Source organism: Orbicella franksi, chromosome 1, assembly GCF_964199315.1.
Source record: "Orbicella franksi chromosome 1, jaOrbFran1.1, whole genome shotgun sequence".
Lineage (NCBI taxonomy): Eukaryota > Metazoa > Cnidaria > Anthozoa > Scleractinia > Merulinidae > Orbicella > Orbicella franksi.
Window position 1 is genome coordinate 5,077,829 of NC_138145.1, and position 25,127 is coordinate 5,102,955.

At 46.4% G+C, this 25,127-nt stretch overlaps 2 non-coding genes and 1 pseudogene across 2 annotated transcripts; 2 read left to right on the forward strand and 1 right to left on the reverse strand.

Moving 5' to 3' along the window:
• Positions 1 to 2,963: 2,963 nt before the first annotated feature.
• On the reverse strand, positions 2,964 to 3,082 carry LOC145465188 (5S ribosomal RNA). Its single transcript, XR_014041535.1, has one exon. It is a non-coding gene; the product is annotated as a 5S ribosomal RNA (ribosomal RNA).
• A 19,227-nt stretch (positions 3,083 to 22,309) lies between these two features.
• LOC145486819 (uncharacterized) lies at positions 22,310 to 24,371 on the forward strand (annotated as a pseudogene).
• Positions 23,944 to 24,107, forward strand: LOC145465801 (U1 spliceosomal RNA). The gene has a single exon (XR_014041702.1). It is a non-coding gene; the product is annotated as a U1 spliceosomal RNA (small nuclear RNA).
• Positions 24,372 to 25,127: the final 756 nt, after the last annotated feature.

Sequence of the window (25,127 nt, forward strand, 5' to 3'; positions counted from 1 at the left end):
CAATTGGCCTTATGTGATGGTCCTCTGAGCTCGGTTGAAGTCTTGACTGCCCTGAACGGCATGTCAAGAAATAAGACCCCCGGCTCTGACGGATTGCCCGCTGAATTCTACATCAAGTTCTGGCATGTCCTTGGCTCTGACCTTACTGAGGTTTTTAACAAAGCTTATCATCTGAATTCTCTGTCTGAGACCCAAAAGCTCAGTCTCATTATGCTTATACACAAAAAAGGAGACAGACTTAGCTGTAAGAATTGGCGTCCTATTACCTTGCTTAATGTAGATTATAAACTGTGCGCCAGAACTCTTGCTGGTCGTCTTCTAAAGGTTTTACAGTTTGTGGTCGCCCCTGATCAAACCTGTGGAGTGCCCGGTCGCTTCATCGGGGAGAATGTTGCCTTCTTGAGAGATGTGGTTTCCTATGCTTCTGACGCAAATTATCCCGTTGCAATTTTATCCCTCGATCAAGAGAAGGCCTTTGACCGAGTTGACTGGTCCTTTCTATATTCTACTCTATCCAAAATGGGCTTTGCTGCTTCTTTCTGCAAATGGATTATATTGTTTTACACTGACATACACAGTTCTGTAATTGTCAATGGCTATGTCACCAAGCCCTTTCATCCTTCTCATGGTGTGAGACAGGGTTCTCCCCTGTCTCCCTTGCTTTACATCCTAACCATGGAGGTCTTGGCAGTCAGTGTTCACAAGAATCCTGCTATTTCAGGTCTCTCGATCCCCAGAGTGCCTGATCTCTCTGTTTTCTCTCTGTATGCGGACGACACCTCCGTCGTTGTCACCTCTGATGAAGCTATTGTTGCAGTCTTCGAGACATATGATCTGTTTGAGAAGGCCTCTGGTGCTAAAATTAACCCGGATAAATGTGAGGGCCTTTCGTTGGGTTCATGGCGGCATCGCCTGGACGCCCCTGTTGCCATCTGCTGGAATTGCGTTAAGATCAAGGTTTTGGGAGTCTTTATTGGCCCTGGTGATCTGGAGGAGGCAAATTGGCGCCCTAGGATCAATGCCGTTGAAAACTGCCCCTCTTCATGGCGTTTGCGTTCTCTCTCGTATTAGGGGAAGGCCTTAGTGATTAATGCTCTCGCCCTCTCACGGGTTTGGTATGTGGCGTCTCTTATACACATGGCCCCATGGGTTCTCAAGGAACTCAATACCTTGTGTTTCCGCTTCTTTTGGAGTGGGAAGAGAGATGTGGTTGCTTGTGCGGTTGTGTGTCAACCCACTAACTCTGGAGGTTTTTTGGTCGTCCACACTCAGTACAAGACTTCTGCTCTTCTGGTTCAATGAGTGCGAAGATTCTCAACCTCTCCCAACGCGTGGGTATCACTGATGACATTCTGGTACTTTGACAGATTTGGCACCTCCCCCATGGAAGTTTTTTCCTCTCCATTTGATTTTGAACCCTCCCTTTTGCCTCCTTTTCATTGTTCTCTGTTGAAAGCTTGGTGTGCTGTCGGGGGTCTTTTTTCTGTCCCTCTTAATTCTTTAGCTATCGGTGACACTTCTGTTGCATCCATTACTTGTAAGTCCATCTACAAATCTATGCCCTCTTCCAATATAGCTTCCCCCATTGTGTAGGGAAATTTTGGCCGCTGTTTGGAGATTTGTATTGGCCTGCTAAATGGAGGCACCTTACCTTCTTACTGCTTGACCGGAAAACTATTGATCTTAACTGGAAAATTTCTCATGGGGTCTTATATACTGCTGCTCGCCTGTCTTCCTTTGGTTACAACTATTCCACTTCCTGCTTCTGCGGCCATCTCTTAGAGTCACCCAATCATCTGTTCTTTGAGTGCCCTCTGGCCCGCAGTGGGATAGATTGGATCCAGTCCCTTCTTTATGTGGCATCCGCTTTGGCTCCTTCCATTACCCTTTGTCATATGCTTTTTGGCTTCAGCTCTGATGAATTTCTGTGTCCCCCGCATTTTTGCATACCTACTTTTTGTGTGCAAATTTGTGATCTGTGCCCAACGCAATGATCATCGGTTTTGGTCTGTACAACCAAGTGCCGTGAACCTTATCGCCTCTATCAAAGCACGTGTCAAGTTTTACTTACCTTTGTTTTTTAAACGCTTTAGCTCCAATCGTCGTCGTCGTTTCTTTGTGCGTCAGTGGGGTGGCAATGCCACCATTTGCATAGTGGATGGTTCTAACGTTGTCTTTTCATCCTCATTTTAGCGTTTCTTAGTCTTTTTAATCCATTGCATCTCGTTCTCTTTGTCCTCTTTGGTCTATGTTCCTAGTTTTTAGTCTTTCCTCCATAGTGAGGCGGGGTTCGATTCCCCAGCGAAGTTGGCGGGCTGGCCTCGTATGAGGGTGCCCCCTCACTTCAGCGGTAGTTGTATTGTTCTTTCATGCTAGTCGATAGGGTTAATGGACATTGCACCACGTCCATTCTACCGCCTGAAACATAAAAAAACTTACCTGACACGGGAGGTACTGTGATCAAGGAGGCAGTCCTCTCAAGGCAAGGCCCTTTCATTGCACATCGACATTCGACATTCTCCAAGTCAAGTCATGAATAGAATTGTTTTGACGGCTCGAATTCGTGTCGACTGTTAATATGCAGCGGCTCGCATGTGTTGTTTGCTTTGCCGTTGTTGATCGGGTGCATTTCTTTGGGAATTGGCGTAGTTTTCCGCACTTTTAGCTGCTTGAAAACCCTTCTGCAAGGCAGAATATCATTTTGCTTCGAATTATTTGATGTCACACACCAATTTGATGTCATAAATAACCGTTTCCCACGCGAACGTTAGCACGTGAGACTTAGATTCTAATTTATCCCGCGATCATTTTAAGGGTACTTTTCATGTTTTCTAGCTATCTTTTGAGTCTCCTGAAATGTGTAAAAAGTTATTTGTGCCTTCCAGCCACTGGAATAGCCAAAGTTGGTAGTAAAAGAAAGAAAAAATGAACGTATGCAAAATAAAACGGCCGAGAAAATGAAAAGTCTACAACACGGGGTATTCCCAGGCGGTCACCCATCCAAGTACTAACCCCGCCCGACAGGGCTTAACTTCGGTGATCGGACGAGAACCGGTGCTTTCCCTGTGGTATGGTCGTAGACAAGAGAAAGGGCTGAAAATTTAGTCTTTTAAACGAGCTACCAAAGCAAAAGCAAAGCAATAATACCAAGCAGCAATCTTTTAGCAGGCATTTCTTGACTTCTCTGCAAGTTGTATGCATGTGGAGAGCCAATGTTGATAATGTAGCCATTGCTTTCTGCCTGTGCCTGTAGCGCTATCTTAGTAATGGAGTCATTACGGGTCTTTAACATGTTGCCTCGTTTTGGAGGCAAAAAGGTGTTTGATCTCACTCACCCCTGGAGGGAGGTTATCAACTTTGCTGCTGATTTTTGTGGACTTGTGCTGTAGAACAAGTGCGTCTACGATGGCAACTTGCTCCATAGCGTCGGCATAGAGTCGGCTTAAGGCCCCTCAGCGACAGAATATTGACCACCATATCTCAAAGGGGGAAACCCTGGACCACCCTCCTATGGGAGGGAAGGTCTGGTATCGCTTCTTGGCCTTTTGGCTAAGATGAAGTGTAGTTCTTTGATCTTAGACTGACAGCCAGGACAGTTCTCTTTTTTCGGAGATTCCTTTGGCAGTTTTTCTGGAGCAATTTTTTGCTTCTGTGCTTCCCTTATCCATACGTGTCAACTTTGGTGGTGAGTACTGCAGTGTCTGTTCTGCATCTTTCTTTGCCCGTGACGTGATGCCATGGCACTCAGTTGGCCCAGGCCCCAATTTGCTCACCGGCGCACTGTGCGTCTAATGATTGATGACGATATGGAAAGTGATGCGTTGGAAATTGTGAAATCATTGCCCGATTTCGTGAAAGACATCTGTGGCATTGTCCCCCAGTTCAGAGGAAAATGCTTCAACATTACTTTGAACACAGCAGAAGCTGCAGCTAAACTGGCTGACTCAGGCTATGATTATGGCGAAATCAGAAAACCCCTCCGTGTTTTAGGCGCAAAAATCATCCATGTTTCGATCTTCATGTCAGTGGAATTTCCTCATGAGGACTTACTTTCGCTCCTCGAAAAATACGGTGAACTTAAGACCTGCAGCCTTCGCTGCCTTCACTTTCAGGAGGAAGGCTTCACCCACATTGAGCGAGGCGTCCGTGTTGCTGAATTTATTAAAATCTTCAGCAATATCCCGAAAAGAGTGGTACTCACAGGCATTGAATTACGCTTCAAATATTCTGGTCAACCTGCCACGTGCTATCGCTGTCAGTCAACAGAGCACGTGGTCAAAGATTGCCAAAAGCGAGAAAATTTTCAACCAAACTCTCCCCCTGACCGTAACGTGGAAACTACTGACGAAAACTCTGAGGGTAGGATGGACACCGTACCGTCCCTGTTCACGCAGCCGGAACCGTCTCTATCCTACGCTGAAGCTACACGCGCTACGGAACACGACAACGCAACCTATGATCAGGCCATGCGAGAGGAAGAGGAGGAAATGGCGAGATTACTGGCCAGTAGAGGGCGCAAAAGAGAACTCCCTTCCGCCTCAGGGAGCGACGAAGAACCAGAGGTGCCGAAAAAGACCATTACCGATAATGTAGCTGTCGTGTATGTCACATTTCGTGCATTTATGTCATGAAGTAGACAAGGAGCAGTATGGGAGAGAAGAATAAAGAGAGCACGTGGTCGACTTGTTGTGTGCTTGTTTGTGAACTAGTTTCACTTCTTCAACTAGTTAAACCTCGTCTAATTTATGTACTAAGCGGACATGACATTGCCGACGAGGACAAGTACGGCACAAGATGTCTCAGCGAAAATGGCGCTTTAAATGCGATTCTTAAGTTCGATTGTCACTCGGATCGCGCCACGTTGGGACCGCGCTGGACACGTTGGTTCACATCTTTTGAGTTATTTGCGGATGGGAAAGGTCTCATTATCACTGAGACTACAAATGCAAACACGAGGCAGCAAAGAGCGATGCTACTCCATTTAGCAGGCCCAGATGTACAAGAAATTTTCTCTACTGTCGCAGATACCTGAGAAGCAACCGATTACGCTGTGGCTGTAACAGCATTGAATGGATATTTTCTTCCCAAAGTGAATACAGCTGTCGCCTGCCAGAAATTTCACCGACTCCAACAAAAGGAAGGTGAGACTGTTTTGGAGTTTGTTACTCGATTAAGAAAAGAAGGAAAGGATTGCAATTTTGGTGCAGACTTTGACAACCAGATAAGAGACGCGTCCTGTGTAAATGTAGGTCAGACTATGTAAAGCACAAACTGCTTGAGGAAAGAGTGGAACTAATGCTCGCTCGTACATTAGAAATCGCAGAACAGTGTGAAAGTGTAGCCCACCAAATGTCTCATCTCAGTGTGAGTGAGCCAAGTAAAGAAGATGCAAACAGGGTTTACGAAAGACCTGAGCGACCTGATGGTAACCAAAACTGAAAGAAAAATGGAATTCAGTGCTATCGTTGTGGGTGGAGTGGACACCTGGGTAGAGATCGAAAATGTCCTGCTAGGGGTCAGACCTGTAGGAAATGTAAAAAGAAAGATCATTTTGCTAGCGTTTGCAAAACCAAACCAAAGAAACCCGGAGTTAATCAAGTGCAAGAAGAGTTAAAAGCTGATGGGGACCAAGTTGATTATGCCTTCAGAGTTACTAATGAAGCTCACTCAAATCTGCTCAAGTTGTCTGTTGGTGGGGTAAAACTTGAAATGTTGGTGGATTCTGGAGCCACCAATAACATTGTTGATGAAGAAACCTGGGAAGATTTGAAAGTTAAGAAGATCAAATGTAAATCAGAAGCTGCTCCTATTGACAGGAAGCTATATGCCTATGCATCCAGCAAACCCCTCCCAGTAAAAGGTCGTTTTATTTGTGAAGTGTTGATTGGTAAAGGGAAAACTCAAGCCGAATTCCTAGTCATCAAAGGAAAAGGAGTGCCACTCCTGTGCAAAGATACTGCAATGAAGTTAGGGGTGCTGAGAATTGGTGTTGACATCACAACAGTTGCTGGAACCAGGCAGACACTGCAGCAACAATTCCCAGAAGTATTTAGCGGGATTGGAAAGTTGAAGTCTAAGCAAGTGACATTACACGTAGATCCAAAAGCGAAACCAGTTGCTCAGCCGTTAAGGCGAACCTCCTTCAATTTACAAGAAAAAGTAGAAAAGAAGATTCAAGAACTATTGGACTGTGACATCATAGAAGAAGTTGATGGGCCTACACCATGGGTGAACCCAGTAGTAATTATCCCGAAAGTGGATGGTGACATTCGTCTCTGCATCGATATGAGGCAAGCAAACGAGGCCATTCTACGTGGTCGACACCCCATGCCAACTGTCGATGAGCTGCTACACTGCATGAACAGCTCAAGGGTTTTTAGCAAGCTAGATTTAAAGTGGGGATACCACCAGCTGGAGCTTAGTCAAGAAGTCACGCCAAATCACCACCTTCGTGACACACAAGGGCTTATACAGATATAAGCACCCATTGTTTGGTGTGAGCTCAGCAAGTGTACTGTACCAACATGAGATATCCACTGCTCTGGCTGGAATAGAGGGCGTTGACAATATCTCTGATAACATCATTGTACACGGCCCAGACCAGAAGACTCATGACCAACGCCTTCTCAAAACCATGGAGCGCCTCAGACAACATGGTTTGACTCTCAATGCTGACAAATGCTTGTTCAATGTGGACAGACTGGTTTTCATGGGAATTCTTCTGTCTGAAAAAGGAATCGGCCCGACAGAGGAAAGAGTTAGAGCCCTGCAAGAAACAAGAGAGCCTGAAACCGTCAGTGAAGTTCGAAGCTTCTTAGGATTGGCTAATTACAGCAGCAGATTTATTCCCCATTTTGCAACCATCACAAAGCCATTGAGGAAACTAACCAGGAAAGATGTTCCGTTCCACTTTGGTCCCGAGCAAAAAGCTTCCTTTGAGTCACTTAAGCAAAGCATGGCTGAAGCAGGCACATTGGCATACTTTGACAAGAGAGCATCAACCAAAGTCGTTGCAGATGCAAGCCCTGTTGGCCTTGGAGCTGTACTAATGTAAAACCAGAATGGGGCATGGGTACCAATTTGCTATGCAAGCCGCAGCCTCACAGAGTGTGAACAGAAATACTCCCAGATGGAGAAAGAGGCCCTTGCCCTCGTTTGGGCTTGCGAGAGGTACCACACATACATTTATGGAATGCGATTTGATCTAGTGACCGATCACAAGCCGTTGGAAGTGATCTATGGACCTCGTTCCAAACCTTGTGCCCGCATCGAACGCTGGGTAATCCGCCTACAACCCTATGATTTCAGAGTCGTGTATGCTCCAGGACAAAGCAATGTAGCTGATCCCCTCTCACGCTTGCTCAGTCAGAACAAACCAACAAATCATCAACATGGTGCTGAAGAGTATGTTCGATTTGCAGGCGTCAGTGCCACACCCGCAGCCCTAACCACGAGAGAAGTTGAAAAAGCATCAGCAGTGGATGAAGAGTTGAAAGCCCTGAGAGAGGCAATTAAAACCAGTCAATTTGAGAAATGTAAGGTTTATGCACCAGCTGCAGGGAACTGTGTGTGATCGGGCAGCTAGTCCTAAGAGGTACTCATATCGTACTGCCAAGCAAGCTAAGGCCCCAGGCAATATCCTTAGCACATGAGGGACACTTGGGAATTGTTGGAACAAAGCAGAATTTGAGAAGCAAGGTATGGTGGCGTGGTATTGATAAGGCAACAGAGAAGTTCTGCAAATCTTGTTATGGATGTCAACTGGTTACACGTCCAAATCCACCTGAGCCGTTGACATCAACGACATTGCCAGAGGGTCCTCAGCAAAACCTGGCTGTAGACCTACTAGGACCACTTCCATCCGGACACTCCATACTGGTTGTTGTTGACTATTATAGTCACTACTATGAGTATGCCATCATCACATCAACCACCACTGTGAAAGTAATTGACAATCTAGAAGAGATTTTTAGCCACCATGGTCTTCCCATAACTATCAAGTCAGACAATGGACCTCAATTCATCTCTGGAGAATTCCAGGAATACTGTGTGCAGAATGGAATCGTCCATCTCAAGACAACACCGAAATGGCCCCAGGCCAATGGGGAAGTTGAACGGCAGAACGCCTCCCTGATGAAGAGAATTCACATTGCCCAAGCTGAAGGGGTCGACTGGAAGAAGGAGTTAAGATATGTGACGAAATACCGTAGTATTGATCACACCACCACCAGTAAAAGCCCTGCCGAATTGTTGTTCAATAGAAAGATGAGAGGGAAGCTGCCAGAGCTACATGCTGATTGCCGTCTAGACCTAGAAACTCGGGATAGAGACACAGAAGTGAAGGCAAAGACCAAAGCATATGCCAACAAAGCAGCAAATGCGAAACCATTAGACATTACAGTGGGTGATCAAGTACTTGTAAGACAAGAGAGAAGACAAATTCTCAACACCATTCAATCCAACGCCATACCTTGTGGTAAGCAAGACTGGCAACAGTGTCATTGTGGAGGCTCCAGGTGGGACCCAATACTCGAGAAACACCTCACATGTGAAAAGGTTTATAGTGGACGATCCTGTATCGACACCTGTGGCACCATCTGCTGGCCCAGACGAATTCGTCATACCTTCCACAATTCCAAGCCAAGCGTTAAGTGAATTGACACCAGCAGCCCCTACCACACCACAGAGTGAACCTCCAACCAGGATTACACTGTGAGTACAAACAAGTGCAGAGAATGGAAACGAGTCAGTTACCACCCGTAGTGATATGGCAATTGACCAAGCAACAGTACCTAGCACGTCAGCAACACCAAGGTTGACTCAGAGACCTCAGAGGCAGAGGAGACCACCAGAGAGATACAAAGACTATGTTTTGAAATTATGAACTGATCTCCTGTGAGATGTTTACTGATGGACAAATCAAAGAACTTTGTGATTAAGGTTTCGGTGACTGAGAACTTTGTGATTTTGTTTTTTACAGTGTTGTCAAGGACGCTCATTCGGAGACAATTTAAACTTTTAACTTTGTTGACATGTTTATTGCATAAAGGCATCTACCTTTAGAGTTGAATTTGTTTTCGCTATGTTTACGTTCATGTTCAAAGGATTGTTAGACTTTCTTTCCTCAGAGAAAAGGAGAGATGTTGTGTATGTCACATTTCGTGCATTTATGTCATGAAGTAGACAAGGAGCAGTATGGGAGAGAAGAATAAAGAGAGCACATGGTCGACTTGTCGTTTGCTTCTTTCCGAACAAGTTTCACTTCTCCAACTAGTTAAACCTCCTCTAATTTATGTACTAAGAGGACACGACAGTAGCTACCCCAACACCCAGCTCTACTTCACAATCCACTCCACCCGCCAGCAACCCCCCCCCCAGTCAGCAATCCCCTGGGACAGGCCTTAAACACTTCATCACCGCACTGGCCCAAGCAGGTCTTCATTGCAACCTGTTCATGCACGCTGCACCCGCCCCGGTTTTCTACCGGTGTCGCGGTTATTACCTGTACTACAAATGCGGCCCGTACAACGAAGGAAAAGGCCGATAACATAAAGCATCCCAGGCCACCATAGATGCTTGGAAGGATCTTGACGGCACTGTCCCCCAGGACGCCAATGCAAAACTCCTCTCTCTTCAAGGACGTTCAGTTCTCCTATAAGCTCTTTAAGGACACTTAACTCTTTTACCTTTGTCACCTTCAATTTCATACTATACGGCTTACTTATGGCGGTGTCTGTACGATTAACGTTAACGGCATCGCCGAACATCACAAACATGAGAAAGTATTTAAATATTTACTAGATCAACATTTTGACATCTATCTCCTCCAGGAGACACATTTACTGGATGTCACGCAAGGTGAGCTTTGGGAGAAACAATGGGGCGGTCGCACACTTTGGTCTCCCGGTACAAACAGATCGGCCGGGGTGGGCTTACTTCTCCATCCTGGGAGCTGGATTGAGGTCGCTGGCCATAATATAGACACGGACAGCCGTGTTCTAGTTGTCAAACTCAAACATAGTGACCATGTCTTCCAACTTGTCAATGTTTATGCTCCCAATAAACATACGGAATGTGAGGCATTTTTCGGCACTTTGTGGCTTCTCGCTTTTCGTAATGTTGACACTATTATGACCGGCGACCTCAATTGCATGCCTGTCCTTCTGGATAAATAGGGAGGTGATGACACCTTCGGAGATAAGGGAATCAGGCATTTGCTTGCCTTTGCGGATTCACTTTCTCTAGAGGATGTCTTCTGAATGAAAAATCCGGCAACAAAACTATTCACTTGGTTCAATGGCCCACACTCGGTCGGTTGCTGTTTGGACCGCTTTTATACCCCAATCGCGTGGATATCACAAGTGCGTGACCACACGTACAACCCCTTTTCGTACTCTGATCACCATATGGTGTCTATTAAAACACAACTGGGGCATTCAAATCCCCGCGAGCAAGGCGTCTGGAAATTTAACACGCGGCTATTAAAATCAGAAGATTTCTGTGCCGAAGTGAATAATTTCTGGCCTCAATGGCAGTTAGAAAAACCTGTATTCACTGACCCATGCAGTTGGTGGGATGCAGGTAAACTTCAACTCAAGGAAATTGCCGTTTCCCACAGCATCACCGCCGTCAAAACTTGGAGGTGTGACCGAGCCGCTCTCGAAAGGGAATTTTGCAACCTTCATTCACGCGCTGATCCTAACAATGTCAATCATTGTCACAGGTTGCTCGAGATTAAAGATCTCTTAAGGGCAATGGACGATGAAGCGATTGAAGGTTGTATTCTCCGTAGCAAGGAACAGTGGACCGAGCTGGGTGAAAAACTGACGTGGTATTTCTACCAGCTGGAAAACTCTCGCCAGTCACGCAAAACGATCCACGCGTTACGCGTGGACAATAACACTACGGTTAAAGCCTCTTGGGCCATTCTGAAAGAATGCCACGCCTTTTATAAAACTCTTTACACTGAGGAACCAACTGACTGCGAGAGTCAAGACTGGCTCTTGGATCAGCTCGATTCCACTTTGTCATCCGAAGATCAGACACTTTGCGAGGGAGAGCTGACTGTTCTAGAATGTCGCGCTGCTCTTTCACAAATGGAATCGGGTAAATCACTCTGTACAGACGGCCTTCTGGCCGAATTTTATTCCTGGTTTTGGGGCCTTCTCGGACGGGATTTGGTGGATACACTCAATTTTTCTTTCCGCGAAGGTTTTCTTTCGGCATCACAACACCGCGGATTCCTGCGTTTGCTGTTCAAGGACGATCCTTTATCGCTAAAGAATTGGCGTCCCATCTCGCTTCTGAACCTTGACTATAAGATTGCGACAAAGGCCTTGCCCAATCGTATATGCAAGGTTCTCCCTAATATCCTCAGCAAGGATCAAACCTGTGGCGTCCCCGGATGCAGCATATTTGAAAACCTTTTCCTACTACGGGACACCATCGATTTTGTCTGGCTTGAACAGCTTCCTGCAGTTGTTATTAGTCTGGACCAAGAAAAAGCCTTTTACCGGGTTAATCACACTTTCCTTCAACGCGTTCTCGAGAAATTTAATTTCGGCCCGGACTTCCGTCGCTGGGTTCAAGTGATTTACACGGATATAACCTCCTTGGTCATAAACAATGGCTGGCTTTCTTCGCCCTTTTCCCTCCAGCGAGGGGTTAGGCAAGGTTGTCCGCTTACACCCCTTCTATATTCCCTTGTGGTCGAAACTTTAGGTCAAGCCATTTAACACAATACGAGCATACAGGGAATTCAAATCCCGGGCTCTAAAAATAAACAATGCAAAGTGTCTCAGTACGCTGATGACACGACTCTAATACTAGCTAATGATTACTGAATAACACGTGCTTTTAACCTTATTAATATTTTCGAGTGGAGATCAGGCTCGCGGCTTAACCCCAAGAAAACAGAGGGCTCATGGGTTGGCTCTCAAGCCGGGCGTACCTCAGGACCTGGTCACCCATATAGCTTACCTTCTCATTTTTTCTTATTTTGTGTGTGGCTCTTTTTGAGTGGATTCTTTTGGGATTCACTTTTGCGCACTTTGCACTTTTCTGTGCCTTGTGTCTCTTACTTTAATTTTATTGTAGCCAGGCTTGTCCTGTTGTCCAAATTTATCTTATAACTTAATTGATATTCATTGCGTGCTTTAACTTTGCTTGAGCATTGCTTGTTTTTAAGCTTTCGCTCTTCCAAATTCTCTCATATTTATTGCTGTTTGCAGCGCTTAGTTCTTTTGTGGCCAGGCTAAAGTCCCGTCGTCCAATTTGTATCTTCATTCTTGTAGTCCTATTACCTGGTATTATTTTTGTAACCGGGTAAATTTCTGCGTTTCATTCTTTTTCATCTTCTTTCCTGTGTGCTCATAATTTTATTGTTGCCAGGCAATAGTCCTGTCGTCCAAATTCTTGTTTCTTTTAATAGTATTTATTGTAGTCGGATAAATCCCGCTAACGTATTTAAATAATAATTCATTCTACCTTATTTATTGCCATCCGTTGCGCTTAATTCTATTGTAGCCAGGCTAAAGTCCTGTTGTCCAAATTTGTTTCCTAACTTTTTGTAGTCTAATTATTTAGTTATATATTTGTAGCCGGGTAAATTCCTGTGGTAATTTTATTATAGCCAGGCAATAAGTCCTGTTGCCCAAATTATTTTTCTCCTTAATAGTATTTATTGTAGTCGGGTAAAATCCCATTAACGTATTTAAATATTAATTAATTGTCCCTTATTTATTGCTATTCGCTGCGCTTAATTCTATTGTAGCCAGGCTAAAGTCCTGTTGTCCAAATTTATATCTTACCTTTTTGTAGTTTTATTACTTAGTAATATTTTTGTAGCAGGGTAAATTCCCGTAGTTCTTTCATTCATTCTTTTTCCCGTGTGTACCTAGTTTTATTGTAGCCAGGAAATAGCCCTGTTGTCTAAATTTTTCCTTCCGCTAAAATTTGCTGTTGTTAGTTCATCATGCGTGAGCACCGCAAAACCGTCAACATTCATTGCGGCAAAAAGCTCTCGGGCAAATCCCAGGATGAAACTTTGACTGCCATCCTTCAAAAATATCAAAATGTTGTGGCAGTCCACCAGAACTTTGATGTCATCCGTGTCACTTTCAAAGAGCAGGAGCAGGCCCTCACTGCTTTGCATGAAAAGGGTGTGAGGCTTTCTGGCCTGTGGTGTAGGATGGACGGGGGTCCTCCCACCACTATCGTCCATCTTTTTGATTACCCTTATGAGGATCCTGCTGAGGACATCTCCGCTTTCTTTGCTGACTATGGTATTGTTAAGGGTGTTCCTCATCAAAAGTATTTATGAAATGGTGACATCGCCACTGGCACGAGGCTGATTGACATTGTTTTGTCTTAAACTCCTCCTAGAGTGGCTGTTATTAATGGCTTTACTTGTCGGGTTTGGTACCGTGGCCAACCCATTATGTGTAACATCTGTGCAACAATTGGGCATAAGTTGTTAAACTCCCCATATAAGAATAAATTCTGCCTTTGCGCACAGGAGGGTCATTTCGCTAGAAATTGCCCTAATCCTTGGGGCCTCAACGTTGCTTCTGACGTTTCTGGGGATGATTCATCTGGTGCTCCCACTGATGGTGGAGCTCAGGTGGCCCCCCTGTGGATGGTCTAAATTCTTCTGATACCACTGCTAATGGTGAGGCTCAGGTGGTCCCCCCTGTGGGTGACCTAAATTCTTCTGGTGTTTCCGCTAATGACGGGAGTCGCTTGGGAGATCAAAACTCTCCTAGTGCTCCTCCTAATGGTGAGGTCCCTTCAGGTGCCCAATTTTCTTCTAGTGCTCCCGTCAACGGTGGGGCCCAATCAGGTTTTCACAAAGTTGCTGGCTCTTCCAGTCATTTAGCTTCCCCTCAGGTCGCCCCTTCCGAGGGGTCTATTGACTCTTTTGTTGGTTCTCATCAGCCGGCCCCTGTTCCTCAGTCTTGCTCTAGCCATTCGCTGGCTCCTCAGGAAGAGGCTGTTCCTCCCTCTCAACAAGCTGATTCGGACGAACTTTTTCTGGATGCGTCAGACTGCTCTGACATTGAAGAATTTAATGAGGATGTGCCCTCCCTCTCCTCCTCTCAAGCTATCTCTGAGTTCTCTCAGAGCCAAAGTATTCTTAGCACTGTCCAAAATGTCAAACAAAATGGTAGTGTTATTGGCGACGTCGTAGTCTCCGATGTCGTTGCAGTCCTAGAATCTTCGGATCTGCGTTCTAAGGCTGATGTAGACTCAATGGATCCATCTTTGGCATCACTTAAACAGAGCAGGTCCAGAGAGCCCTCCTCCAAAAAGAAGTACAGGACTGTTTCTGTCTCCCCGCGTGGTCGTGGGCGGCACCATGGTCTGCCAATGGTTTTGCGAGATCGTCCCACTTAGGGCTGATCTCCCTTCTTGAGACTGTATTGTTCATAGTTGATGTTTTTCTTCATTTACCGACTTGTCATGGCGTCTTTTTTAACTCTTAATACCAATGGATTGCAGGACGCGAATAAGAGGATGGCTCTGCTTCATTGGCTTAGCCATTTGTCTTTCGACTTCGCTTGCCTGCAGGAAACCCATGTCACTTTAATTGCCGAGAGCAATTCCTGGTTTTCTTCTTATGGTTTCTTGTCTGTTGTTTCCCCCGGCTCCTTGTACTCCTGTGGTTCTGTTATTCTCTTCCGGCCTAGATATTCGTTGCTTAACTCTTGTACTGACTCAGATGGTTGTTTTGTTTTGGCTGAATTTCAAGATTGTGATGTGATTTTTCGTGTCGTCTGTGTTTATCCCCCTAACCGGAATCCGGATAGAGACAACTTTTTCAGTTTTGTCTCCTCCAAAATTGATACGTCGGTTGCCACCCTTGTTTGTGGGGATTTCAATGCCGTGTTTGACCGGTCCATGGATAGGAGGGGTTCCAACGTTTTGGATTATTCCAGGGAAAGCGGTGCTTCCCTTCTTTCCCTCTTTCGTGATTGTGGTATGGTTGACATTTGGAGATCTCTTCACCCTGCTACCCTTGCTTTCTCTTGGCTTAGGCCAGATGGCACACTGTCATCCAGGATTGACCTTCTCGGGTGTCCCTATTCATGGATACATCTCGTGCGGTCTTGTGACATGCTGGCTTGCCCTTATTCTGACCATTGTGCTGTTCTTCTCTCTGTTCCTATTCCGGAACCGACTCCTCGCGGCCCTGGCCGCTGGAAGCTCAACACTTCAATCCTTAAAGATGTTGGTTTCAGATCTTCAGTCTCGGATTTCTGGGCTGGGTGGAAAAATATGACACACTCCTTTGATTCTCTACAATCTTGGTGGGATACGGGTAAAAATCATCTCAAGAGCCTGGCTATCAAAGCTGGTGCCTCAAAATCGAAAGAGCAGAACTCAACTCGTATTTTATTGCAATCTCTGGCTCAACATTTAAAAGCTCAAATTGGCAATGGGCGTGTGTCCCTTCTTAATGTTTATGAGTCCACGCTATCAACAATCGCGTCTCTTGACCATGCAGCGGCTGAGGGTGCCCGCATCAGATCTCGCACCCGTTGGGCCGAGGAGGGCAAAGCCTCCACCAGCTACTTTTTTTGGTTAGAGAAGAGAAATGGCATTGAGGAATGGTTTTCTGCCGTGCAGAATCCTGACAATTCTATCGTGGCTGATGTTCCTGGCATCTGCGATTCATGGGTCTCTTTATTCTGATTTATTCTCTGCCTGCCCTACCAACACCGATGTCCAGAATCAGCTCCTAGATAATCTGTCTTTTTTCGTCCTTCCTTCGCAGGTCCCCCTTTGTGAGGGCCATCTTACTGTGGAGGAGATGCATAAGGCACTGTTAGGTATGGCTAAAGGAAAATCTCCAGGCTCGGATGGCCTCCCGGCCGAATTTTACCTGGCTTTCTGGGATAGTTTGGGTCCTGACCTTGTCGAGGTTCTAAATGCCTCCTTTGACTCTGGTCTTCTTCCCTTTTCTTAGCGGGGCGTGCTTATCTCCCTCATTTTCAAGAAGGGTGATCGTCTACTGCATAAGAAATTGCGCCCTATTAGTCTCTTAAATGTGGACTATAAAATCTGTGCCAGAGCTCTCGCTGGAAGACTTCTAAGAGTTGTTCATCATGCCGTGGCCCATGATCAAACCTGCGGAATCCCCCATCGTTTCATTGGTGAAAACGTGGCCCTCCTCCGGGATGTGGTTCACTATGCCAACGATGTGGATCTCCCGCTTGCCATCTTGTCTTTGGACCAAGAGAAGGCTTTCGACCGCGTCGATTGGCTCTTCCTCCAGTCTACCCTCTCTCGAATGTGTTTTGGCCCATCTTTCATCAAGTGGGTGGTTTTGCTTTACTCTGACATTCGGAGCTCCATCCTCATCAACGGTCACACCTCTCGTTAGTTTAAGCCTTCTTGGGGAGTTAGATAGGGTTGCCCCCTGTCTCCTCTCGTCTATGTTCTGACTATGGAGGTCCTCGCAATTATATCCGGGCCCACCCGGCCATCAAGGGCCTTGTGTTGCCTTGTGCTTCTGTGTCTTTGCCGGTTTTATCTTTATATGCTGATGACACATCCGTCATTTCATCATGAGATACTGCTACGGTGGCTGTATTTGACACGTATGCCCTCTTTGAGACCGGCACCAGAGCGAAATTAAATATGGAGAAGTGCAAAGGCCTTTGGCTTGGTGGTTGGCATGATTGTGTGGATGCACCGGTGCCAATCGAATGGTCTTCCTCCAAGCTAAAAGTCCTGGGTGTTTTCATTGGGAATGGTAACATTGACACTGCTAACTGGCGCCCTAGAATTGAGGCCGTTGAGAACTGCCTTTTCTCATGGCGTTCACGGTCCCTCTCATATAGCGGCAAAGCCCTTGTTATTAATGCTCTCGCTCTGAGCTCAACTCTATTATCTTCAAATTTTTCTGGAGTGGGAAGCGTGACCTTGTGGCTCGCAATGTAGTAATCCATGACCGCTCCAAGGGTGGCTTTAACATGGTCTCTATTGCTCTTAAAGTTAATCCTCTCTTGGTGCAATGGATCCGCCATTATCTGTGCTCCCCGAACAGCTGGGTCTCTCTAATGACCTTCTGGTTCTTTGACCGTTTTTGCGATAGATTCCTTGAGTGTCTTCTCGGCACCTTCGGCTTTCTCTCCCTCCGGGCTTCCTCTCTTTTATGCTGCCATGCTGAATGCGTGGAAAGCTCTGAATGGCTCAGCCTCTCCAATTGGCTTGGTTGTATGCTCTTTGGTCGAAAATGTAGACCTCCCGGCATCCTCCTTGTCTTGCAAATTGTGCTACCAGTTGTGTCTCCTTAATCATCCTTGTTGGCCTCATTGTGTTACCAAATTCAGACCTTCCTTTGGTGACCTCGACTGGCCTTCAACCTGGAAATCTCTGTTTTTCTTGCCCTTGGACAGGCAAGTCATTGATCTGAATTGGAAAGTAGCTCATGGGGTCTTGTACACCGCTGAACGGCTATCCTCCTTTGGTTATAACCTGCCCACCAATTGCTTTTGTGGTTATCACATGGAGTCCTCTGAACATCTCTTCTTTTCGTGTCCCCTCATCCAGAGTGGCATTGGCTTTGTTCAGTCTCTGCTCTTTTGGCCCTCCCCCTTGGCTCCCTCCATAACTGTAGGGCACATGCTCTTTGGCTTTAGCAGCGACGAGCTTCTTTGTGTTCCTCGGGTCTTCTAATACTTACTGAATCTTTGTAAGTTTTTAGTCCGGTGCCAGTGCAACGACTATCGCTTCCGTTTAGTACCACCCAGTGCTTCCAGGCTCCTGGCCTCTCTCAAGTCCAGAGCAAATTTCTATTTGCCTCTGTACTTCAAGCGTTTCCTCTCCCAGCGGCGTCGTCGCCTCTTCCATCAATGGGGTGCTAATGGCATCGTTGGCCGTGTCTCTGGCGGTTCTTTTAAACTGAGTTTTTGAGCGCCTGTTTTTATCAAGAACTTTTTGGTTTCTTCGTTTTGATTACACGCACTGAAGTCTTTGGTCTCTTTCCCTAGTCCTGGTCGCCTTTGTTGGATGTACTGAGCTATTATATTTTTAACCAGTCTTTCATTTCCCGCTTTTAGTGCATGTTAATGTTTTAAACCGTGTCTATTGTCTTTTGTCTTTTTATGGTGGGGCGGGGTTCGACTACCTGGCAAAGTTGGCGAGCCAGCCTCTTATGAGGGTGCTCCCCCTCCTTGGTGGTACTTTTTCATCTATGCCTCTATGGTCGGTGGACATTGCACTGCGTCCATCGTACCGTCTTAAATACAAAAAAAACTTGCCTGACGCTTTGGAGTGTATGGCCGGAGGCCCTATCCTTGTGGTATGCCAAAAGTCTTCGCTCCTGTCTCTTTGGGTGAGTATACCAGTTCTCTGGTTGCAAAGCTTTTTGAGCTTTCTGCGTTTTCGACGCTTTACTTTTTTCATATCTGTATTTTGGGCGATTTTTGGCGCCATATTTGCTTCGGGTTTCTTGTTCCTAGTTTTGAGTAGTTGTTTGGTTGGAGCGGGGTACCTATCCAGTGGGGCGCATGCCCATCTGGGCTTAACTTTTCCTTTTCCTCATCTGGGGTTTCTGGTTTTCATTATGGTGCGTTGTTCATTGTCGCACACTGTTGATATTGATTGTAAGAGCTTCTCAGCTGAGACTACAGCTCCTGATGTTGCAAAATGGGTGTTAGAGTACTTTGTTAATAACCACCCTAATTACAAAGTTGTGTCAATTCAATTGTGTTCCGGGCATGTCGCCCATGTTTCGTTTAGTAGTGAAAGTAATTCTGCTAAAGAGACCTTGGAGGAGTTGGGTGAGGTTACCATAAATGAGGTACAATGTTTGGTCATTTGTCCTGCACCTCCCCCTCCTCAGGTGGTGAATGTGTTGGTCTATAATTACCCATTTGAATTTCCTGATGACCCTGTTGCCACTGTTCTTGGCAATTTTGGAGTTTTCAAAAATGTGGGGTTTCAGCGGTGGACTAACATCCGCGATGTGTGCACTGGCACCCGTTTGGTCCACATGATTGTTAACAGACACATCCCCCACTTTGTTTTTGTTGATGGTTTTCGGTGTAAGGTATGGTATCGTGACCAGCCCTTGACTTGCGATATCTGTTCTAAGGGTAGCCACAAGGCCTGTTTGCCCCAATAAAGGCAAGTGCCTCAGGTGTCATCAGCCTGGCCATGTTGCGCACCACTTCCCTAATCCATGGGGTGTTGTTGGCAATCCCCCTCCTGTTACGGTTGAGCCTTTGGTACTGCTCCCGGTGGGTGACCTTTCTCATGGCCTTCAACATGCTGAAGACCTTGATACCAGGTTCAGGTCTGTGTTGGAAGAGCGCCGCCCACGGCGTCTGCATCTTTGGAAGATTGTGTGTTGGCTGATACAGCCAGTGTGGCTGAAGTGGTTGTTACCGCTTTGAGCCAACCTGATGGTGGGGTTAAAGGCTGTAATGAACCAGATGTTGTGGTTGAGGATGAAGGGCATGCGGCTCTGGATGAGCACTTTAATCAATTAGATGAGTTGGACTCTTAATTGAGTCAGTCAATTATTGCAAATTGTGGACTGGGTGGGGCTCCACCCGGGGGTGAATTACGTAATGTTTCCCAAATTAATAATAACAGTAATCTAAGTAATAGTAATGGTAGTGAGTCTATCTTAAGTAATAATGTAAACGAAAGTATTATTGAAAATGAAAATAATAATGCTAATGAAAGTATTAGTACTATTTGCCACTCCTGTGGATACCGAGATGTCTCAGGCGTCCGATCTACGTAAGCGGGCCATTTCGGGGAATTCCTCTGAGGATGTTGAGAGTGGGCCTTCAGTTCCCTCTTCTTCGTCTCCTGTGCCCAAGTCTAAGGTTCCGTCCAAAAAGCTCAAGAGTACTGGTGCTCCTTCCTCTGTGAGCATTGGGGGTGGGTTCTCTGCTCCCTCCTCCTCATCTGCTGTATCCATTTCTAAGAGCTCGTCCATAAAGCCTAAAAAGAGTAATGATGTCCCCAGTCAGTTGCCACCTGGGGTTGTTTCCACAGTACGCCTGGGTAGGGCGAGGTCGTTTGTTAAAAAATAACTTCTCTTTGAATTTGGGATGGCTACTCATCTTATTTGTGACGGCTTCGTCCATGCTCACCTTAAATTGTAATGGTATCTGGGTTCAATCCAAACGGGCTGGTCTCGTGCAATGGTTGCGATCTCTCCCTGTGAGTGTGGACGTAGTCTGCCTCCAGGAGACTCCTTGTGTTTCCCCTGGGGAATGTTCTTCTTGGTTTTCGTCTTCTGGCTTTTGTTCTCTCCCTTCTCCTGGCTCTGCCCATTCTTGTTGCGGTATTGTTTTGTATCGTCCGTCTCTGTCTATGTTAAATCGTGGAGTGATGGCGATGGTCGTTTTCTTCAATGTGAATTTTCATATCTCGATAGCTCTTTTCATGTTTGTTGTATCTATGGCCCCAATCGCAACCCTGCACGTGACCAGTTCTTGGATGATCTTCATCCCATGATTGATCCCTCTGTTCCCACCATATTAGCTGGCGATTTCAACACGGTCTTTGACCGTGCTATTGATCGCTTTGGTTCTGACCCAGCTGACTCTTCTTGGGAGAGTTCCTCTTCTCTTTGATGCCTCTTTGAGGCATGCTGTGTCATTGACGTATGGAGGTATCTCCACCCTTCTACCTCGGGTTTCACTTGAACTTGGTGGGACGGCACCTGCGCATCATGTATTGACATCATTGGTGTTCTGTATGTCTGGGTGCCATCCGTATCGTGTTGTGATATACTTCCGTGTCCCTTTTCCAACCATTGTGCGGTTTTGTTGACGGTTTCAATCCCTGATATTGTACCCCTGGTCCGGGACTATGGAAGCTGAACACCTCCATCCTTGAGGATAAGGAATACGTCAAGTCCATTTCTGAGTTTTGGAGGGTGTGGCGGTCTTCCATCCTTCGTTTCCCGTCCCTTGCTAAGTGGTGGGAGGAGGGTAAGAGCCGTATTAAGGGCATTACCATCCGATACTGTTGTGCAAGATCGTCTGCTCAGTCCCGTAATCGGGACCTACTGGTTCCTCTTATTGACCATCTTAAGTCTAAAATTGACTCCGGGTGTACTTCTTGCCTTGGCCCATACCATTCCGCCCTTGCTGACTTGGCTACCTTAGATTCTAGCTCTGTAGAGGAGCGCAGGTTCGCTCTCGAGTCCGCTGGATTGAAGAGGGTGAGTCCTCCTCAGCCTATTTTTTCAGGTTGCAGAAGAAGCGCTCGGCTGATCGCTGGATCTCTGCGTTGAGAGATAGTGATGGTTCCATCATCTCCTCCCCTCCTGACTTATGCTGTTGCCTGTCGTCTTTCTATTCTTCTCTCTTCACTGCAGTTCCTACTGATCCTTCTGTGCAATCATCCTTCCTGCGTAACGTTTCGTCCTCCCTGGATCCTGAAGAAGCTGCCCTCTGTGAAGGTCACCTCACGCCAGAGGAATGCCTCATTGCCCTTCAGGTAAGCACCTGGTCTGGATAGCCTCCCAGCAGAGTTTTATCTAAAATTTTGGAGTGTTTTGGGATCGGATCATGTCTCCATGCTGAACTCTTGTTTTGATGCAGGCAACATGTCCCTCTCTCAACGTAGAGGTGTGATCTCGCTTTCCTTCAAGAAGAGTGATCAGCTGGATTCGCGCAACTGGCGCCCAATCACCCTTTTGAATGTTGATTACAAATTGGCATCGTGGGTCATTGCTGCCCGCCTTCTGAAAGTAATCCATCTTGTGTTCAACAAAGATCAAACCTGCGGGGTCCCGGGTCGTTATATTGGGGAAAATGTCGTGCTCCTCCGTGATGTCGTTGACTATGCGGCGCACTCTGTCACCCCTATTGCCATCCTCTCTTTAGATCAAGAGAAGGCTTTTGACCGTGTCGACTGGTCCTTTATGAAGTCCACTCTGCAGACCATGGGTTTTGGCCCCTCATTCATCTCCTGGGTAGACTTGTTTTATCGTGTCCAGAGTGCGGTTAACGTCAACGGATACCTTTCTCCGTTTTTTGACCTGTCAAGGGGTGTCAGGCAGGGTTCTCCCCTGTCTCCCCTGCCGTATGTCCTGGTGTCCGAAGTTCTTGCAGTCAATATCCGTTGCAACCCTCACATCTCTGGGTTGTGTCTTCCCGGCTCTGCCCCTCTTTCTCCAATCTCCAAGTATACTGATGTCACTTATCCTTACTTCTGATGATGCCATCCATGCTGTGTTTGAGACATGCCCTATTTGAGAAAGCCCCTGGTGCTAAGCTAAATCAATCAAAATCCAAGGGCCTCTGGTTAAGCGGTTAGAGCAATCGCTCTCCGGTTGCATTGGATTGGTCTTCTACCAAATTAAGGCTCCTTGGTGTTTTTCTTGGCGTGGGAAACCTGGAGGCAGATAACTGGCGTCCCAGAATCGATGCGGTGGACTGTGTTCTCAAATCCTGGTGTTCTTGTGTGCTCTCTTTTTGTGGTAAGGCCCTAGTCATTAATGCTCTTGCTCTCTCCCATGTCTGGTATGTGGTATCTCTCATCCACATGCCAGCCTGGGTCCTTAAAGAACTATCCTTTCTTGTTTTTTCCTTCTTTTGGAGTGGAAAGCGTGAGGTGGTTTCACGCTCCACAGTTGTGCAGTCTCCTCTTTTTGGTGGCTTTTCTGTAGTCGACATTAAACTAAAAGTGTGTTCCCTTCTTGGTCAATGGGTGAAGCGCTTCGCCTCTTCTCCATCTGGCTGGGTCACTTTCATGTCATATTGGTTCAGCCATTGGCTCGAAGCCTCTCCTCTGAAGTGTTTTCCGACCAATTTTCCTTTGGCCCTTGGGTCTTACCACCCTTTTATAAGTCTTTGTTGCTTGCATGGCATAACCTCGATGGCTCCTTCTCGGTGTCTCGTAACTCGCTGGTTTTAGGTTCTTCATCGTGTCAGGTCTGCTGTTCAGTCTCTAACATGTCTACTAAATTGTGTTATCAATATTTGCTTTCTGAGAACATGGTTTCACTGCATTGCGTCGGGAAATTTGCGCCTACATTTGGGTCTCTTCATTGGCCTACTACGTGGCGCACCCTCCATCTTTTCGACCTGGATCGTCAGGTTATCGACGTCAGCTGGAAGATCGCCCATGGTGTTCTATATACTGCGCAGCACCTTGTGTCTTTTGGATTACCAGTTCCTCTGCCATGTTTTTGCGGTGCTCCGGTTGAATCGCTGGAGCACCATTTCTTCTACTGCCCTCTCGTTCAGAGTACTCTATCCTGCCTTCAGTCTCTCATGTTTTGCTTTTCCTCCATGTGTCCTGTTATCCTCTGTAGGGATGCTCTTTTTGGTTTTAATTCTGATGAGTTGAGGACCACTCCCCGCATCTTTGTTTATCTTCTCAATATTTGCAAGCTCCTCATCTGGCAATACCAGAATGACTTCCGTTTTCGAGATGTTCGCCCTGGTGCCACGTCCATTATCACCCAGGTGAAGACGCTGGTAAGGTTCAACCTCCTTTTGGTTTTTCAAACGGTTTAAGTCTTCTCGCCGGAAAAGGTATTTTCACCGTTAATGGGGCGCTCGCGCTGTAGTAGCTTCTGTTGCTGCTGGTCAGCTTTCTGTAAATATTTAAGGTTTGTCTCTTCCTGTTTATTTGTGGCGTGTCCTCTTGTACGGGGTCTCCTTAGTTGGTGTACTGTACTGAGGCTTGTGTCCTGTTTTGTTCTGTTCCGTTACTTTGTATTGTCTGTCCTGTTGTATTTCTTATGTGTGTGGGGTTTTGGGTTTGGGAATTTTTGAAAAAGGTAGGCAGGATTCGATTCCCTGGCGAAGTTGGTGAACTGGCTACATTTGTAGGTGTTCCCTACCTTACGTAGACCCATTAGTGTTGGACTTGCACTGTATCCACGCTATGGATGAGACTGTCAGTCGGCAGGCATTGCACTTCCCGTAAGGGAGCCCGGCCGTCTACCTTAAATATAAAAAACTTACCTGATGCGGGAGGTACTGTGATCAAGGAGGCAGTCCTCTCAAGGCGAGGCCCTTTCATTGCACTTTGATCAGGTTGACCCTTGCGATTACCCCAAATGTGGGTAACTCGAGGGTATAATTTCTGGTAGTTGGGGCCTGTGTTCACGCTCGCCCCCCAAAAAGTGCAAGTGTTGGCCCTGTGAATGGTGGATGGTTAATGATTGATGCTTTGCTTTGTTCCTCAGTTAGCCGGGCCGGGCTGGACGACTGGGCACAGTGAACAACGAAGGAACGTGTCAAGCAAGCCAAGGATTTCCAGCTGCAACTGAAAAGGCGAGTGCACTGGAACTGGTGTTGTCATGCATCCATGTCGTACTGAACTGAAGAAGGTGGCTTTTCCGATTTGCGTTTGTTTCGGCAGGCGGTCAATCATTGACTCGATCCCCGCCAAGTTTGTCCTCGAAGTAACGTTCGTCGACTTACAGTATGGAAAGAGCAAAGGACAAGGAAAGTAACAGGAGAAGTGCTGGCCAAACCGTGAGTTGATTTCTACCTTACGATTGTTGTGTTGGTGGTTCGTTGACTAAACTAGACAACGATCCGAGCCTCCGACATTCTCCAAGTCAAGTCGGGAATAGAACTGTTTTGCGGGCTCGAATTCGTGTCGACCGTTAATATGCAGTGGCTCGCGTGTTGTTTGCTTTGCCGTTGTTGATCGGGTGCATTTCTTTAGTAGGCATTTCTTGACTTCTCTGCAAGTTGTATGCACGTGGAGAGCGAATGTTGATAACGTAACCATTGCTTTCTGCCCGTGTCTGTAGTGCTATCTTAGTAACGGAGTCATTACCAGTCTTTAACATGTTGCCTCATTTTGGAGGGTAAAAAGGTGTTTGATCCCACTCACCCCTGGAGGGACGTTATCAACTTTGCTGCTGATTTTTGTGGACTTGTTCTGTAGAACAAGTGCGTCTATGACAGCAACTTGCTCCATAGCGTCGGCCTACACTCGGCTCCAGGCCCCTCAGCGACAGCATATTGACCACCATATCTCAAAGGGGGAAACCCAGGACCACCCTCCTAGGGGAGGGAAGGTCCGGTATCGCTTCTTGGCCTTTTGGCTAGGATAAAGTGTCATTGCACTCGGCACTTTTTTCGATCTTATGGGACTGGCGAAACATGCTTCACATCTGTGATTTT